General features: G+C 48.1%; 1 pseudogene; it reads right to left on the reverse strand.

Moving 5' to 3' along the window:
- Window positions 1-220: 220 nt before the first annotated feature.
- LOC147736724 (uncharacterized) lies at window positions 221-1,540 on the reverse strand (annotated as a pseudogene).
- Window positions 1,541-6,195: the final 4,655 nt, after the last annotated feature.

Below are 6,195 nucleotides of genomic sequence, written 5' to 3' on the forward strand. Positions count from 1 at the left end.
GATCTGCTCTCTGTGCTCCTTCACGCAAGAGATCTTTTTTTCCACGCTGCTCGCTTTTTAAAAGCAAGAGCTGCAAATGGTGCCTCAGTGATGTATGAAGTGTATGCGCTTCGCAACGGAGTTTGCACACTCAGGGTTATTACACTAAATGCACGTACCCTACAGGGAACACTGGCCACTAGGAATTTATGACTAGAAGCCCTCGCTAAGTTACAACATTCCAGTAAAACTTACTTTGGGGTAAGCAGGACATAAGATTGTTACAGTGAAAATGGATCTAGTTTGTATTTATTGGCGTTGTAGAAACGTTCATTTTGAGTGAAGTTCCTGGCATAAACTGTGCAGTGATAGGGTTCAGTTTAGTGTGTATTATTTGGTGCCGTTGCATATGTGACTTTCGAGTAAAGCTCTTCTCACACCCAGTGCAGCGATGAGGCCTCTCAATGGAGTGTAAACTTCGGAGCCGTAGAAGATGTGCCTTACCAGTAAAGCTCTTCCCACACACTGTGCAGTGATAAGGTCTCTTTCCTGTGTGTGCACTTTGATGCCATACATGGCCTTTCTTTCTAAGAAAAGCGCTTGGAAGACACTTTGCAGTGATAAGGTTTCTCTCCTGTGTGTTTGGTGTTACGAGACTTAACTTTTGATTTAAGCTCCTCTCGCATACAGTGCAGTGAAAAGGCTTCTCTCATGTGTGCACGTTTTGATGCCGTACAAGGTTCGCCTTATGAGAAAAGCGCTTTGAACACTCAGTGCAGTGATAAAGCTTCTATCCTGTGTGTGTTCTTTGATGCCGTACAAGGGAGCTCCTATCAGCAAAGCGCTTGGAACACACAGTGCAATGATGAGGCCTCTCTCCTGTGTGTACGCTTTGATGTTGTACAAGGGTCGACTTTTGAGAAAAGCGCTTTGAACACAGAGTGCAGTGATAAGGCCGCTCTCCTGTGTGAGTTCTTCGATGCAGTTCAAGGTTTGCCTTACAAGAAAAGGTTTTGGAACACACAGTGCAGTGAAAAGGTTTCTCCCCTGTGTGTTTTCTTTGGTGCTGTAGTAGTTTTGCCTTTTGACTGAAGCTCTTCTCACACATGGTGCAGTGATAAGGCTTTTCTCCTGTGTGTATGCGTTGATGCTGAAGAAGAATTTTCTTTCGAGTGAAGCTCTTGGCACATACAGTACAGTGAAAAGGCCTCTCTCCTGTGTGTACGCGTTGATGCCGTACAAGGGTTGCCTTCTGAGAAAAGTGCTTGGAACACACTGTACAGTGATGAGGCCTCTCTCCTGTGTGAGTTCTTTGATGTCGTACAAGGGAGCTCCTATCAGCAAAGCGTGTGGAACACTCTGTGCAGTGATGAGGCCTCTCTCCAGTGTGTGTTCTTTGATGCTGTAAAAAAGTTGCCTTTTGAGTGAAACACTTTTTACACGTTTCGCAGGGATATGGCCTGAGGCTGGTGTGTCCTTTTTTGTGTCTCACAAGAAGTGTCTCATTGATAAATCCTTTGTCACACACATTACAAGCAAAGCGTCTCTCCCTCATTTGCATTCTGCGCTGTTTTTTTAAGTCGATATTTTGAGTAAAATTCATCTTGCCTCCGGAACCTTTATGGCTTTCTTTCCCATTCATATTTTCTAGATGTGATTGTTGTTCTGCAAAATAGAAAAAACATTGAAAATTACATGAAGAAAATATTTCTTGAAAAAGCTGCATTGATATAATATGGAGAAGTGAACAGTTACAATTCAGGGAAATAATATGTTTGTTCTAGGAAAAAGAGTCACACTTCCCTTTGAGACACAAATGGTGGCTAGTCCTCCTACACAAAGTGCGTTGACCTAGTCCTGCAGCAGGAGCATGGTGGGAAACAAAGCGATTCACAAGAACCACGGTTCGACATGGAGTTTCTGGTTGGCTAGGGTAGGCACCTAAGCCAGGCAGAATCCACCTCTCTAGTCAGGGTAAACCAGATACACACCTGAGATAACCTGCGCTCACCCTCTGGTTGCTTGGCGCCGTGTAGTCAGGCTAGTTTAAAGAGGCAATTTGCAGAGCATTTGTGCAACACACTAGCGCAGCAACACAGTGAGTAAACCACAAAAGGGAATCCACGCAGGATTAAGTAAAAATAGATTCTATATTACACACTTACTTTTATCTTTGCGTTGAAAGTCGTCACAAAATGATTCGCTTTACCACAGTCTATGCATATCTGTCCAATGGCGGGACATTTACCTTTGTGTGGAAATGACAGTCCGTATCTGTAACACGTTTTGTTTTTCTGTGGAGACAGGACCTTGTGTCCCTCGGCCTTGTACCTTGGCTTACTTTTCGTGCTCATGACCGATGCACTTTGGGCACCTACGGCCTCCATGTCAGTCACTTGGCGATAAGTACACCTGTCAGCGCAAGCAGCCTTGAGGACTTGATACAAGCTCAGTTTCCATCAGCATTCGTCGTTGAAATGCTTACGACAGACATCCATTGATCACTCTGAGGAGGGTAGCCTCCTCATCATAAATTAATTGAATTTACGGTGCTTTACCAAACATCCAGTCTTTCAACAAACTCATCAATGGTCTTACCTGGTCTCTGGATGAATATATATCTTTTATAATTCACATTTGGCACTGGCTTAAACTTGACATTAAATGCCTTTTCGATTTGCTCATATGTCTTTTCACCTTCTTGTAAATTCTTTTTCATGGCTTCTTTCCTCCTTCACCGGATATGTTTCTCAAGATACTTTATACTCTTTTCCATCTTTTGCATCTATGAACTCTTCAAAAGTCTCTTTCCATCCATCTATCGCCAATATTCTGTTTTTTTGCAATATCAAACGCAGTTGGCGGTTTTAAGAATGCAGCAGCCGTGTATACATTGGAGGACAGTAGTGGTCTCTCAGGCACTCCCTGTGGAACTTGATCAGACAGAGCTTCTCTAGCGCCTCGTGATGTGCTTGCTTCGGGGTCAGCCTTAATGACTTTTGGAGCCTGGATCTCGTCCTGGCTCTCCATCGGAGCTCTGTGTGTCATGGCTGTCTAAGGAGTTGTTCTGGGCCCCTTATGCAGCAGCTTTGGTGGTGGGCCGCTTCGTCTGGGGAAACTCAGCAAACCCAACCCGACCCTCTTTCTGGGACTGCTCTCCAGCATGTTGAGAGACAATGATTTGTTGATGGTTTAGAGGAGGAGATACATCTTTGTACGCTACAAGTACATGAAAGCAGATAACATTGGTAGATTTTGAGCTTAAATGTTTCTTCACAAACACCTGGTTAATCTCTGCTTCATAGCACATGAATTTCAGTGTAATGTGAACTGAACTATTTCTGTGTGCTTTCCTTGTCCGCCTTTAGTTTTCTTACTCCACATAGCGTAATGGTATTAATTTGCGTAATGGCACCATATATTCTATTAGAAGCTGTTTCGTTCAGTTCCTGTCCAGCGACATGTAGACTTTCAGTGTCGCTGTCTTCATCTTGAAGCATTTTATGCAGGCTGGCCCTGTGCTGAGACTCCACCAGTGCCCGCATCGATTCTGCACTTCAACTGAGGCACATGTGGCATGCACGAGCAGTGTGCTGGACCACGGCAAACTCTCCGGAAGAGCGCTTTTAGTGTACGGGCTTCGTATCCCCTATCTTGTCACCAGTTATAGCTTCCTTCCAGCCCAGGTACTCACCAATAACCAAGCCACACGTGGAGAGTAGTTGAACACATCTTGATTACACTGCGTGTACGTTAGAACTCAACGTTCAACACCGGCCTTTAACTCATCTCTCCAGCGCTTACGTTCTTACCGATGATATAACTTGGAAGTCACTCATGAAGGATCGATGCTACTACTGCAAGAATAAGCTTGTTAGTTGCACTGAAGAAAACAGCTATTGAATTTTGTAGACCTGGCCCTCTCTACGGGGTCACCCCCAAACTGGTGCCTTCATGCTTCCTATTATTACTGAATTTGTTTCTGTTGGCCTTCGGACACCCTGCTGTTCTACGCCACTGTGAACCCATGTGGTACCCTTTGTAAAAGCTCTCAGGACAAACTAGGCTACCCCACTGGTACTCCCTAGCTGTCCGCGGCCAGGACCAGGCCCTAGGTCACACAGATGCCACTGGTCCTTGCCCATCCACAGAGGGGGGTAGTTACCCCTGGCACTTAGTAGCCATTCTCCACTCTTCCCCTCATCAGGGCAGTTCTAGACTGCCACTGATTCTCCAGCCTAGGGTCCGCACCCCCAGGCTGACCAGAAGTCACGGCCGAGGCTCTCCTCCCCCGACCTCTCCTCCTAGGGTTCAGCACTCTCCTCCTTTGAGAGGCCCCCCAGAACACAACTCTCCCACCAGTTCAGGACCTCTCTCCAGCAACTGGTCTCCAAACCTAGGGTCTAAACCCTCAGGTTGCACCGGGTCAGAGGCAAGGGCTCCCTCTCGCTGCACCCCCTTTCAGAGTTCTGCACCCTCCCAAGTGGAGCGGTACCCCTGGAAGCCAAACCGGTCAAGACACTGGTTACAGATGTCCCTCTCTCCAGGTCAGGCAGATCCTGAACCTGTCCTCCCAACCCAGGGACCAACCCCTGCCATTGAATACTTGCCTGGTACGCCAGGACTTCTGGGGGTGCACACAGCCTCAACCCCATGAGGGTAACCCATGACTCATGTACCGTGTGAAAGTCTGCCTGGCGCAGATCTCCCGACCCCTGTTCATCTGACAGCACGCGAAGATCCCCCAGGACAGTAGTGGTGTCACCTTTGCCATTCAATGGTGACTCAGTCCTTCTGGCTAGCCCCTGACCCACTGGTTCTTTCACTGGGGAACACATCCCCCTCTCACCCCTCAATCCGGACTTCTGCACCCTCCCAACTGGAGCATTACTACCAGACACCAGAACCACTGGAGCTCCGTTTACAGATGCTCCAGGGTCTCCTAACACTAGGAGATCCCCTCCAATGGCTTCCTAGTACAGTCTAGGCCCTCAACCTGGTGTTCCCTTAGGGAACCCTCCAGGCCCTGAGACTGGGTTTCGTGCACCTGGGAACACACAGTCCTACACTCACTCCTACTCCACTGAGACAGGACGTGAGCCCCTACATCCCTCCCACTACACTGGGCCCTAGCTGGGCTACACTGAACCTCTTCCCCCACACAGGACGGGAGGATACCCAAGCCACTACTTTTGGAATCACTCTCCAATGCCTTGGCAGAACTTCGGGCACTTACCCAGAAGTCTGCCTCCTGTGCACGTTCCCAAGGATTAAAGGACTCACACTCCAACAGGTGTTGGCACAACCCCGGCAAACAACGACTGCATGTGCTCTTTGATAACCATATTTATCAGTCCCTCAAAATCATGTTCGGGGTTAACCGTCACCCAATCAACCAGTGCATCATAACATTCATCTGCAAACTCCCCCCAAGACTGGTGAGACAGTTTCTTACTGCCCCTGAACTTCAACCTGTACTTCTTTTCTTGGGAACAAAGTACCATACTTTGGGAACTGGGAATGGGACTTCCTGCACTGGACTCCATATTTCTGCCACCACTGGACCCCACCCTCACTGGTGAATCCACAACTGCACTCCGGGGATAATCTACCCTCCAGAGCTAATTTCTACCTGGCCCTCTCAGCCTCCGCCATCTTCTCCTGCACTAAGACCCTTTCGGTCTCTAGCTTTTTCTCCTCCACCCTCAGCTACGCTATCTCCTTGGCCTGCTCTAACCTGAGCTTCTCCACAGCCAGCTGATGCTCCCGTTCTTCCCTCTTATCTAGCCATTCCTCTGGGGAAAGGGAAAGGGATGGGGCACTGCCCCCGACACTGGACCCAGCTAGAGACTCCCTATCTATGGGGTCCTCACTATCTACTAGCGTCCCGGTCCTGTCATTTTCTTCCTCCCCTTCAAACTCCACAGGCCCCCCCCCCTCAGACCCACCATCCTTGGTGGGAGGCCAGTGCCCTCATCTCCTCATTGTGCTCATGTTCCCATTTGTCCTTTTTCCATTGGATCAGGTTTTTCCGAAGTTTTGACGTGGTGTCTGACCCACTCGCTGCTATGTCTCTCTCCTCACAGAACCCCACCAACTCCCACATACTGTATCTAAATTAATATTATAGAAATTAAAGGCAGACTATTTTGGCAGTACGCTCAGAGACACGAGCAACACAGGAGACCTAGGTGCAAGAGCTGCAACAGGGGTACG

Source organism: Lissotriton vulgaris, chromosome 1_2, assembly GCF_964263255.1.
Source record: "Lissotriton vulgaris chromosome 1_2, aLisVul1.2, whole genome shotgun sequence".
NCBI lineage: Eukaryota > Metazoa > Chordata > Amphibia > Caudata > Salamandridae > Lissotriton > Lissotriton vulgaris.